This window comes from Pyrus communis, chromosome 5 (genome assembly GCF_963583255.1).
Source record: "Pyrus communis chromosome 5, drPyrComm1.1, whole genome shotgun sequence".
In the NCBI taxonomy this organism is placed as follows: Eukaryota; Viridiplantae; Streptophyta; class Magnoliopsida; order Rosales; family Rosaceae; genus Pyrus; species Pyrus communis.
Genome location: NC_084807.1, coordinates 18956976 through 18970132, shown reverse-complemented (window position 1 = coordinate 18970132; position 13157 = coordinate 18956976). Strand labels below are relative to the sequence as shown.

General features: G+C 38.7%; 1 pseudogene; it reads left to right on the top strand.

Moving 5' to 3' along the window:
- Positions 1-2022: 2022 nt before the first annotated feature.
- LOC137734355 (triacylglycerol lipase SDP1-like) lies at positions 2023-5346 on the top strand (annotated as a pseudogene).
- Positions 5347-13157: the final 7811 nt, after the last annotated feature.

The window sequence follows — 13157 nt, the reverse complement described above, 5'->3', positions numbered from 1 at the left end:
TGATTGAGGAAAACAGCACATGGGAGCTAGTTAACAGACTATTTGACAAGCCAATCATTGGTGCTAAATGGGTCTATAAAACAAAGTTGAACCTTGATGGATCTATGCAAAAGAACAAGGCTAGACTGGTGGCAAAAGGCTACTCCTAAAAGCCTGGATTGATTACAATGAAACATTTGCCCCAATGGCAAGGTTGGACACAATTCGAACCTTGATAGCCCTTGCTGCACAGAATGAATAGAGCTTATACCAATTAGATGTAAAGTCTGCGTTTCTGAATGGAGTCTACCAATTAGATGTAAAGTCTGCGTTTCTGAATGGAGTCTTGAAGGAAGAAGTTTATGTTGTGCAACCACAAGGGTTTGTGAAAGAACATGAAGAAACCAAGGTGTATAAGTTGAACAAGGCTTTGTATGGGTTGAAGCAAGCTCCAAGAGCCTGGTATGATGAGATAGATTCCTATTTCAGCAAGGCAAGTTTCAAGAAGAGTTCTAGTGAAGCAACACTCTGTGTCAAGACTAGTGAAGCTTCAGGTATCATTATTGTCTCACTCTATGTGGATGATATTGTATACACTGGAAGCTGTCCAAAATTACTTGAAGAATTCAAGAATGACATGATGCAACATTATGAGATGACTTATTTGGGGTTACTTCATCACTTCCTTGGCATGGGTGTAATACAAATAGATAAAAGCATTTTTATTCACCAAAGAAAATATGCAATGAAACTCATTGAGAAGTTTGGGATGAAAGACTGCAAATCTGCAGTAACACCACTTGCTGTGAATGAGAAGTTATGCAAGGAAGATGGCAGAAGCAGCAAATGAAAGTGAATACAGATAGATTGTAGGTAGCTTACTATACTTGATTGCTACAAGATTGGATATAATGTTTGCTTCTAGCATACTTGCTAAATTCATACATAATCCCACAAAGAAACATATGGGAACAGCTAAAAGAGTGTTAAGATACATTCAGGGCACTCTTGATCTTGGAATTGAATTTGTGAAAGGGAAAACAACTACTCTAATAAGGAACTGTGACAGTGACTGGGCTAGAAGTGAGGATGACATGAAAAGCACCTCAGGGTATGTGTTTTCACTTGGCTCAAGTGTGTTTTCATAGGCTTCAATCAAGCAAAAAACAGTAGCTTTGTCAACAACAGAAGCAGAATATGTGAGTGCAGTAGAAGCAACATCACATGCAAAATGGCTAAGGTTTGTGCTTGAAGACTTTGGGGAATAACAAGTGGAAGGCACACCAATCCTATGTGATAACGCCTCTACCATAACAATAGCAAAGAATCCAGTCCTTCATCAGAAAACTAGACACATCAGTCGAAAGTTCCACTTCATCAGACAAGCCATTCAAGCAAAGGAAATCGAACTGATCTACTAGAAAACAGAAGACCAGATTGCTGATATTCTTACTAAAGCTTTGCCAAAGGATCGATTTGTGTGTCTAAGAGGATTGCTTGGTGTGAAATCAGCTAAAGGGTTAGAAGGGAGTGTTGATGTTTAACCCTTTAAGCTGATATCTTGGAGCCAAAGTCACAAGTTTTGAATTCCATTTTTATATGTTTAAATTTTTTATGTAATCTGAGCCATTGGATCATAGTCCAAGTGGTCTCTTCTCTAGCCTAGGATTTAAGTGATAGATTATGACAAGTGTAATCACCTCATAAGGTGATAGAATCAAAGGCTAGGATTTAATCTTGGTGTAAAGTTGTTAGAGAAGAATCTCACTTCTTTCTCCTTTAACGGTTATATTTGATTAGTGTAGTGTGAAATACAATCAGAACCTTCATCATTCTCGTAGCACCATAGCTGCATTTTCTCTGCAATTTTCCTTCTTCCCAAACACTCAAAACCTTCATAAAATTAAATATCAAAAGCTATGAACTCTAACAAAAACCGTATTGTAGTTGTAAAAGTTGCTGTAGGTTTTACAGCTCTTCAGCTTTGTTGCCATAGAAATGGATAGTATAGGCATTTTACTTGCACCAAAAACATGGATATAAGTAATGACTAATGAGGCCAGTGTTGATCCATTTCCTATTGGACCTTCAACCACTGTTGGCCGGACGATCGCTTTCAGGGTTTTATTTTGCAAGTCAATGTGACATTTGAGGCATCAAATATTTCGTATCTTTTTGAGTCTTGTTTATAGATTCAAGAACTTTTTGGCTCCCGTGTTTTCATGGTTGCATCCCCGAAACCCTCAAGGGATATTGGCAATGGTGGGTGACAATCATTTTTTTTTTCTGTTGAAACGATACACGAATGTCAAAGTCAAGGCGGAAATGGCTTATCGAAGGAAATTTTGGAGAAATATGATGAGAAGTGCATTGACCTATGAGGAGTGGGCTCATGCTACTAGGATGCTTGATAAAGAGACACCAAAGATGAACGAATCAGACCTTTATGACGAAGAAGTAGTTAGGAACAAGCTTCAAGAGCTCCACCACCGTCGTGAAGAGGGTTCTCTCAGAGATATCATGTTCTGCATGCGAGCAGATCATGTTAGAATCTCGGTAATATGTGCAACCCTGAGCTTCACCAGGAGAAACTTCATGTTCCTAAACTCATCAAGGAATACATAGATGAGGTCCCAACTCAGTTGAGAATGGTTTGTGATTCAGACTCGGAAGAGCTCTCGTTGGAAGAAAAGCTGGCTTTCATGCATGAAACGAGACATGCTTTTGGGAGAACTGCCTTGCTCTTGAGTGGGGGGGACTTCTCTTGGGTCTTTCCATGTTGGTGTGGTTAAAACACTGGTCAAACATAAGCTTTTGCCGAGAATAATTGCTGGTTCGAGTGTAGGATTCATTATGTGATCTGTTGTTGCCACTAGGTCTTGGCCTGAGCTCCAGAGCTTTTTTGAGGATTCTTGGCACTCATTGCAGTTTTTTATCAGATGGGTGGGATTTTTACAGTTGTCAAGAGAGTCATGACATGCGGGGCAGTTCATGAGATCAGGCAGTTGAAAATGATGCTAAGGCATCTAACGAGTAACCTGACGTTTCAAGAAGCTTATGACATGACAGGTCGAATTCTTGGGATAACTGTTTGCTCCCCGAGGAAGCATGAGCCATCTAGATGCCTTAATTACTTGACTTCACCTCATGTTGTCATATGGAGTGCAGTCACAGCTTCTTGTGCTTTTCCTGGCCTTTTTGAGGCTCAGGAACTAATGGCAAAGGATAGAAGTGGAGAGATTGTTCCATATCATTCTCCATTTAATTTGGGTCTAGAGGAGGGGTCGATGACAGTGCGTAGGTGGAGGGATGGTAGCTTGGAGATAGATTTACCTATGATGCAGCTGAAAGAACTGTTCAACGCTAATCATTTTATTGTCAGCCAGGCAAATCCTCATATTGCACCATTGTTAAGGCTAAAGGAATTTGTGAGACCTCAATTCAGATTCTTTAGAAATTTATGATTTTGTCCCATTTTTTGGCATCTCTCGCTGTCATGTTAATTATTTTGTTAATTAGGAATATGAAAGGTCTTAGGCTTTTCAGCATGCATCTGCCTTCTCATTGCTGTTTTTTCTTTTCTGTACCTGACAACTTTGTAGAAGTTAGAAGGAAAAAGTGATGTTTCTTATAGCTGATGAAATGTTGTATGATTATCTAGCACTAAAGGTATCCTCAGTAGCAAGCCAAAAAAATAGGTGATCCTCAGTTGGGATAACAGCTGATGCAAAAAACTTGGATGCATCACCGAGATGTGGTTAGGTTTACCGGCTTAAGAAATATTTGTTTTGAACTAGGCTTCAGGCCATATCTTTATGGACTTATCCAATGGCTTTGCAAAAAGCATTCTTGATCAATTGAATTAGCCTGTCATCTTGGTTAATTAGCAAGCATCTTATTGACTGTACAGGAACATTAAGCTAGAATTTATTGTCATCTGTGCATTGGTTGCATATTCTTTGGATTTTGCTCAGTCTGTTACATGATTTTGTTACGTTAACTTTCTGATGAGATGCACATGAATCCGTTTTGTATTTAACTGTGTAGCTTGCTCATCTTGCTGAAATGGAGGTGAAGCATAGATGTAACCACATCCTGGAACTTGGTTTTCCATTAGGTGGAATTGCCAAGCTGTTCGCTCAAGATTGGGAGGGTGACGTTACTGTTGTTATGCTGGCCACACTTGCTCAGGTACACGGAGAAAATAATGATTATGACGGTCAGAGTATCAGCTTGGCATTAACTACTGAATTAGAATTGGTCATTGGTTCCATGGAAACTTACATTAAAGTTCTTTAATCATCTGGATCATTTTTTAATAATCCTTGATGGAGACTAAGTAGCGTTTTGTTTTACCGTCATATTTACCGGTACTCTAAAATTATACAAAATCCAACATATATTGAGCTTCAAAAGGCAGCCAACCAAGGTAGAAGGTGCACTTGGGAGAAGCTCTCGGCCATAAAAGCAAACTGTGGCATTGAGCTTGCGCTTGATCAGTGTGTCGTAATTCTCAACCACATGCGTAGACTCAAAAGGAGTGCAGAAAGAGCTGCGGCTTCTTCTTCTCATGGCCTAGCTAGTTCATACAAATTCAGTGCATCTAGAAGAATTTCATCTTGGAATTGCATTGCTCAAGAGAATTCAAGCGGTTCCCTTGAAGAATACCACATTGGTGACGGTGGTTCCTCATTCCATCATGGTGTTGGTGCATCTGCCAGTGGAGTTCATTCTGGTAAAAGCTTTCAAACCCACCGTAATATGCATGATGGAAGAGACAGTGAATCCGAGAGCGTTGATCTTAATTCTTGGACAAGATCTGGTGGACCCTTGATGAGGACAACATCAGCAAATAAACTAATCGACTTTGTCCAAGATTTGGATGTTGATTCTGAATTGAACATAATTGTGCTGACTAATCCGAACTCAATGACGCTTCAGATGGGAGGCAATAATCATTACCATCAAAGCCCTAGCGGTACAATACCTGACAGAAGACCTGAAGGCGTAAAATTTGATAAGAGGGAGTTTGGAAGCGTGGTTTCAGTAAACGGTTCTAGCATTACGGTGACTGAAGGCGATCTCTTGCAGCCTGAAAGGATACATAATGGGATTGTATTTAATGTTGTGAAGAAAGAAACATTGTCAAGCAGGAGTAGTCATGACTTGGAAAATTACGGGAGTGAAGTAGCTGAATGTGTGCAACTTGACAGACCGGAAAAGGACATGGATGCGAGGTCTGCATCTGAATATGACGATGCCCATATATCTTCCACAGCATTAATAAGTGAAACGGAACCCAATTGCCAGTCAACGGATCTACCTACAGAAGAAGAACGTAATCATCAGAGCACTGTAGTTGCTTGAAGCCTACATTTTAGCGTTGCACTCATTTGCTTCTGCAGTAATTAGTAAAAGCATTGATCTTGAGCTCTGCGTACATGTAGGCCTTGACTCAAAGGTGAAAACACATCAGTTCTTTTTACCCCTCGAAGTTTTCCGGGCCCTTAGAGTAGGCTCCAAGTCGAACGTTGCAATTGGCGGTTGTGGACTTGCCACCACTAATTGCGAACATTGCAATCGAGGCTAGAAGTTCAAGCTTTAGTTCAAACCAAATGAATTAAAGCTTTGACACTATAAGTTCAAGGTTTGGATCAACAAACTTAATTAACATATTAAGCTTTGAGAGATTAATATGTTAATTGATCTTTTCCCATGCCCTTCCTTTTATAATGTGTACAAAGTGCACTGACTCCTTTTCTGGTTTTGCTGCTTCATAAATCATAGTGGACGAGAGAGTGGACTTGTTTTCTTACACATTAGGAGAGAGTGAGACTAATGAGCTCCAATTTAACACACAAAAACATGACGTCCAAAACCAATGGGTGGGGAACCCTTTTGAAGTTATGGAAGTTCTAGAAGCTGCTGAATTGGGATTCCACTTGTAATTTTGTATATATTATGTACTTAGGGTTGGTTTGGGATCGTGGTACTTTAAAAAAAAAATAGTTTATTAAAAAATATGGAACGTAAAATATGTTTGGTAAAACAAAAAAAAAAAAAAAAAAAACTACTTTTTAAAAAAGTTGTTACCAATGACAATAGAAAAGCAGAAGCAGAGTTTACCATACTTCTAAAAAAAAAATGTTTTTTTTTTCCGAAGCATAAAATCAATGCCCATTTAATGACATTTTCAAATGGCAAATATACTCCCACATATTTTACAAAACTACAATCTTTACCCCTACATCATTGTCTTTGACAATTATTTTAAATACCATATCCATTTTAGTCACATATTCACAACAATTTATATATAAGTTTACCAAACGCTCAGACACTGTTATCTTTGTTAAAAGCACTTTTACAAAAAAAAAAAAAAAAAAAATTATTATTAAACACACAACAACTTTATTTTACAGCTATTTATTCTCACAGTACAACAGAATAAGCTTTTTTTAAAAACTCAATAATATCAAACTAGCCCTTAAAATGTATTAACATATTTAGCTTTCTGGGATTATTTTATTATGTACCGAAAAAGTAATGCAAGGTTCTTTCTCTTTTCGATGTGAAATTCATGTCATGAAGAAGTTGAGGTTCACCATCAAATTAATTGACGAATAACTCAACTACTTGTAAGCACATGCAAATTTTTCATCTTCTTGACACGAGATTCATATTCTAAACGATACCGAAAACATGTTGGAACTATAAAATCTCTAGCTATACATTGATTAGCTGGAAAAATACACAGATTATTTGGAACCATTTGTGATCATGTTGCTTGGAAGACATAGAGAAAAGTTGTGGATAGCAAAGAGTCAAACATCATCATTAAAATACCATTAAAATACAGTATGTGTCGTGTGTATAGTGATTGTGTGTGTAGCATCCGCGGTGGTGGTCCAACATTGCGAGAAATTTTTTATTGTGACCGGAATACGGATGGTATACCACGTGTTTTTATATAAGTGGTGGAAATTTTTATTTTTGTTGCAGTCCTATTAGATTAGGAATGTGATTGTGTAAATCCTAGTATATCTAGGAATATATCTTATATTCCTATTAGGAGTTGATTACCTATTAAGAGTTGTAATCCTAAAAGGGTAAGGATTTTACCTATTCTACTACTATAAATAAAGGCATAATGGGATGGAATAGAACACACATCACAATTACACATATCTCTCTTTCTCTCTCTATGCCGCACCTTCCCTCTTTCTCTGGCCTCCATAATTGTTCAATAAATTATGCCTAAACATGTTATTAGCATGTTTTTTATTCTACGCTAAAGAGAGTTTATTCTTCAATTAGGGGAGTATTACATTTTAATCATTCCTTTTATGATTAATTTATTATGTTATTGAATTGATCTACATGTTATTGATTCAATTTAATTTTTCTGTGTTAAACATGATATAACGCACTAGAGATGCAATTTCGGCTTTCTGAGAAGGATCTTCTACAAATTCAAAGGCTTTTGTAGTTTTCTGTCAATCAGGTACGCTTAAAATAAAGTAAGATTTTTGAAACGACCATGAAGCATGAAAACATTCCCTATGATGCATGAACCCCCTTCATTTATATTTACCTTCCGATATATAAATATATATATATATATATATGTATATGTATATGTGTATATATATATGTATATGTATATGTGTATATATATATGTATATGTATATGTATATGTATATATTGTATATGTTTATACATTTGTCAATATATATTGTATATGTTTATATATTTGTCAATATATAGATATATTTGTTTCATGCATCACGCAATTATATTTGCTATGTGGAATATGTGAGTCAAAGTATATTCATAAATTAGAAGCAAATATAGGGTTTGTAAAACCCTAACAATTTCGAGAAGAAAAAAAAAGGCGGAGGCTGGGGCAGAGGGGTGTGAAATTGGACACCACGGCACCACCATCGTCAGCAAAGTCGTTTGCCTGAAGCCTAGCTAATCATCACAACAACCAGACCTCAGCTTGGGTCAATCTCGATAAGGCCTGAAGCCTCGCGCCCACCAAACCGTTTTGGCTCGACTACCAGCAAGCCTTTGTGTTTACTAGGCCTTGTTGTTGCCCTGACCCACAGTCATTCCACCAACCCAATTGGCAAGGTCTCTTCCCACGGCTCGTGCCTCAGTCAGCCAACCCACGAGGCTGGACTTAGTCCTCGCGCACACAAACCCGTAGGCCAGCACTTCGTTAGGCCTGACCCGTGCCCTCTCTTTGACCCAAACCAGAAACCCCGATGCTGTTGAGGTTTCTCTTGCACCCGTAGGCCTTTAAGCCTGCCCCTGTGCTATGGTCTCAACCCAATCTTGCTAGCAGCTTGCTGCTGGGCTCCTGTCATTAAGCCTGTGGCCTGAAAACACTTCATAGGCTGCTATTGCAGCCATACTTGTGCCCTTTGCTCACGGCACCCAGCCCAATTTTTAGGCTATGGTATTTTCGACCCAACGTTATTATTTTAGCAATATTTTTCTTCTACGATCAACCCTGTTTGGTCCTAATCTATTGAATTAATTAAAAGTGACATGCAGTCCATTAATCTGAAAATGAATCCAAAACTATTGACCTGAATATCACTTTTGGACATTAACGATTCAATAATTTATTTTTATACTTTGAACCGTTGACTCACTTTCATAGTCCCAAAGCGCTCACACTTGAGTTCCCAAAGCAACTCAAATCCACTACACTTAAATCAGCATATTGCATTCTGTGTCCTTGCAGGAACCTCTCTTTTATGAACTAAACGTTCATAAACTAAATTAAACCTGTAGTTTCAAATTTAGTGCATTTGAAACCCGAAGTTTTCATAAAACAATGCACCCATGAAAACCACATCTTAGAACTCGAATGTTCTAACTTTGATGTTTATGGATAATTCATTCCCATAGCACCAATCACAATCTTGTTCCCACCAAATTCAATGGATTGTCAAACCATCACAAATTCTATTTCCCTTATTTGGACGTTTCTAATAGAAACCACTTTATGTGGGGTACAAGACATTGCCTGAAGCACACCATGATTACGTACATAACTGAGTACAATTCTAAAGTTTATAAATCTAATCGAATTTTGACTATACTTTTCTGGTCCTTCCATATTTCTAACTCGCCCCTGAAGCAGCAATGTAGAAAGCGGAAGTTTACCAAAATTCTCGGATCTGATTACTACCATAAACGTGAAAGAAAGGTATAGACCCAGTTTGGCTGGAGTTTACCGAATGGCATAACCCAGTTCGATCAGAGTCTACCGAATGGTGATGCCCTGCTTTGGTAGGGATGCACCGAAGGGCATGCTATGATTCAGCAGATGTGCACCAAATGGTACTTCTCTGCTTCGGCAAAGACATACCGAACAGACCCCTCCAACTTCGGCTGGAGCCTCCCAAACCCAATTCGGGTCTGTCCCTTTCACAATCCAATTTCGAGCTTGTTTTTACAACATATGGTAAAATCAGGGCCTGCCAAGGTGTGGCACCACGCCTGAAGCGTGATCCTTGGCACTTAAGACCTAAAACTTCAAGAATAAGGGAAAATATTCCCGAACCTTAACCCTGCAGAATCTACTTCCAGCTCGAAGGAATTCATTGGTTATACACATTTTCGTGCCCCTACCAATGTCATTAAGGAGTACCATTCTCGTAGCCAATCTATGAGACTAATTTTGCTCCACCAAACATCGTTGGAAGAGCAAAATTTTGACATGGATGGTCTTGTTGGCCGAATTCCCTTATTAAACCATTTACTTTTTGAACATTTTTCCATGTTCTTGGATTCAAGTTTGGTGTATGTTTTATTTATGGATAATCTTATTGATATTGTCCTCGAATATGAGTTAATTGAATCATGTTTCTTGTATACATGTGACCAAATTCAATTAAACACCTGATTAGGTAAGAATGTGGGGAAGTTAGTTGTCTAGATGAATGCGATACTACGCACACTAAGTTTACGCCTAAATCACATCTCTAACAACGACTTCAGGTCTATCCAACCTGATTAAGAGTATTAGCATGCTCCTCATTGTATGAATGGTACTGAATTACCATTTAAAGGACCTTAAATTCTCTATGTCGTTGAGTTTTAAAGGATATTTGAGATGACAATGATCATGAATGAAATTACTGAAGAAGATAGAGTGAAATATCTTTACACCACCTTCAAAAATGAGCTTGAAACTTTGATTTAAGGCCAATGGGTTGTCTCCCAACTAGGACACACACCATATATGGCCGGCCTGGAGCTGGGTGATTTAGCAGTTTACTTGCTTTGGCATGACCATGTGGGACACTTAGGTCGAACAATGATGCTACGATGCATCCCCTTACCCGAAGTAAGGATCTTGTGCCTACAAACACACTTTGCCAAGCCTGCTCATTAGGGAAATTGATTTTCTATATCATTCCTCGCAAAGATACGAAATCACCCCCTTTTCACAGTAGATTCAAGGGAATATATGTGGACTAATCCAACCAAAATGTGGACCGTATAAATACTTATGGTTTTGGTTGATGAATCTACAAACTGGTCATATGTTTGTCCACACACATTGCTGCTAAACCTCTAGGCCAATTAAGGGTTCACCACCCTACTTATTCCATAAAGTTTGGGATACTAGATAATGCCAGAGAGTTTATATCGACGGCTTTCGATAAAGTACTGCATGTAGTTTGGGTTTATAATTGAACATTAAATTCTCATGTTCACCCCAAATAGCCTCACCTAGCGATCATAAAGCGCAATTTAAATGATCGCCCGGATCTTGGTGAATGTACCAAGTTTTTTGGTTTCTACCTAGGCCTATGCAATCTTGTACACAGTTATGTTGGTCCGCCTTGAGGCCCATTGCCACCTAACCTGTTTGACGTTACAATTGGTTACTAGGTACGAACCTGACGATTTTCGTATTTACACATTTGAGTATGCATTCTATGTGCCAAGTTGTGCCGCCACAACGTACCAACATGGGTCCTCAAAGAAGGATGTGAATCTTTGTCGATTATTATTCTCCTTCACACTTGCTCTCTTCGAGCCCTTGCACATGATCTCTTTACCACTCATTTGCTAGTTGTCACTTTATTGAGACAGTATTCCCGCTATTAGAAGGAGATAAGAACGTCAACGTTCCTGTAGAACGGCGCGAAGTTACGTGGACATTACCCACTATGTCTTATCTCGATCCTCATACCGCACAAGTGTGATAAGCAAGTGCAAAGAATTCTAGCTTTCAGAATGTTGCTCCAGACGCATTCCTCTGATCTAGCTAAAGCGATGAGATCATATACCAGCTGCAAACATGTCTGCAAGGATAGACGTACTTAACGGACGTCGAGTCAACATCCCTAGAGGGTGTGCCGCCCCTGTTGGACGTTCCGATACACCGGCGGATAGCCAATCAATCTTTCTTGGCCTGGAGCATGACAGATCACTCAATTCGTAGGATTCACTTCCCTAGAAGAGGAAGACACGACACAACAATGAATCTAAACTCAATCGATATCTCAAATCATTTCCATCTTATGAGATTAATCCATATTACTCCCGAAACTTGAAGTTCTTGGTCCAATATACTAGTTTGGATGAGCTAAATGGAATTGAAATGAGATTACCATCGATGATGTTTTCACTTATATGGTAGCTACCAACATAAATGAAAAGCGACGATATCGAACAGTGTTCCGTTGATTAAGTGACAACGTAGAACTGATTGGACAACCAAAATAACAATCCAGGTCAAATTCCTTACCAAAGTGTGTTTGGAGCTTTCATTCCTACACTGCCCAAGGTAACCATGTTATGTTACAAGTGGGAAAGAAAGCGTTATGAGATGAATAAAATAGTGCAATATGATGCAAGCTTTACGGTGCAAAGTTTCTGTCAAACGTCCTATGATTGATAGCAGCATTATGAAATGTGGTTAGTGTTTTCTCCATAGGGGTATAGATACAAAGATTAACATGTAAGTTCCTGAAAAATTACATGGACTGGTTCAAATAGTTCCAAAACCACGGAACACCCTCTTAACTTGTTTGAGGCATTCACTTACAATCTGACGGATGTGGTATACCCGTCTAAGTGATTATTTGATTAGTCAGGGATATGAATTATGCCTTTACGTGTTAAAATATGAAGTCGTATTCCAAATTGCTAGAGTTATAATTTATGTCGTTGACATACATCTCACTAAGACTTTGGAATAGCTTGAGAAAACTGTCTCGCACCTAAAGATGGAATTTGAGATGAAGGATCTTAGGAAAACTCGTTTATGCCTTGACCTGAAGTTCAAGCATTATTCTGACGGTACCTTGGTCTACCAGTCGAACTACACCCCGAATGTGTTACCTTTGAGTATACCTATGATCGTCCATACATTATATGCAAATGAGACCCTTGAAGAGGTTATAAAATCCGAAATTTCATATCTAAAGTTCAACTTTGCACTTCATTGTACTTAACTCATTGTATTAGACAGGACATCTCCTTCGATGTTGATCTATTGGTAAAGATGCAGCACCGTGCCTACATGAAACCATTGAATTGGTATTAAAGACGTACCCTAAAGGTACTACAAATTTGGGCAAATCAAATCCCAACGCATGTCAAGCAGATCCAACCCAACCCCCCGATCCTCAGAATGATGCTTTCCTTATTTGTTATGATGATGCTTGTTACTTATCAAACTTGCAAAAGGAAAAATCCCCAAATGGTTATGTCTTTACCATTAGGAATATCGCAATATCTTGGAGGTCTATGATATGAGCTTAGTTGTGAAATCTTCGAATCGTTCCAAGACTCACCTTACTTCACTACGTCACAAGTGAGACATGGTTAGGAGTTCTTGTTGAGCATTTCGAAGTACTTGCTGTTTTTCATCCATCATTGAGTCCCAACGACGATCCATGAAGATTATGCCGCATGTATCAACCCGACCAAGCCATGATACATCAACAAAGTCAACGCCAAGACATATTACGTCTACATCTACATCAGCAAAACATCAGGAGATTGAAGTCATGCAAGCCGATCTGAGACAACCTTGCCGACCTCTACACGACATCACTGCTGAAGCCAACCTTCCAAAAGCTTGTCCGAGGAATTGGTATGCCTAACTATCATATGCAATGCTTGTAGTTCTCATTTGGAA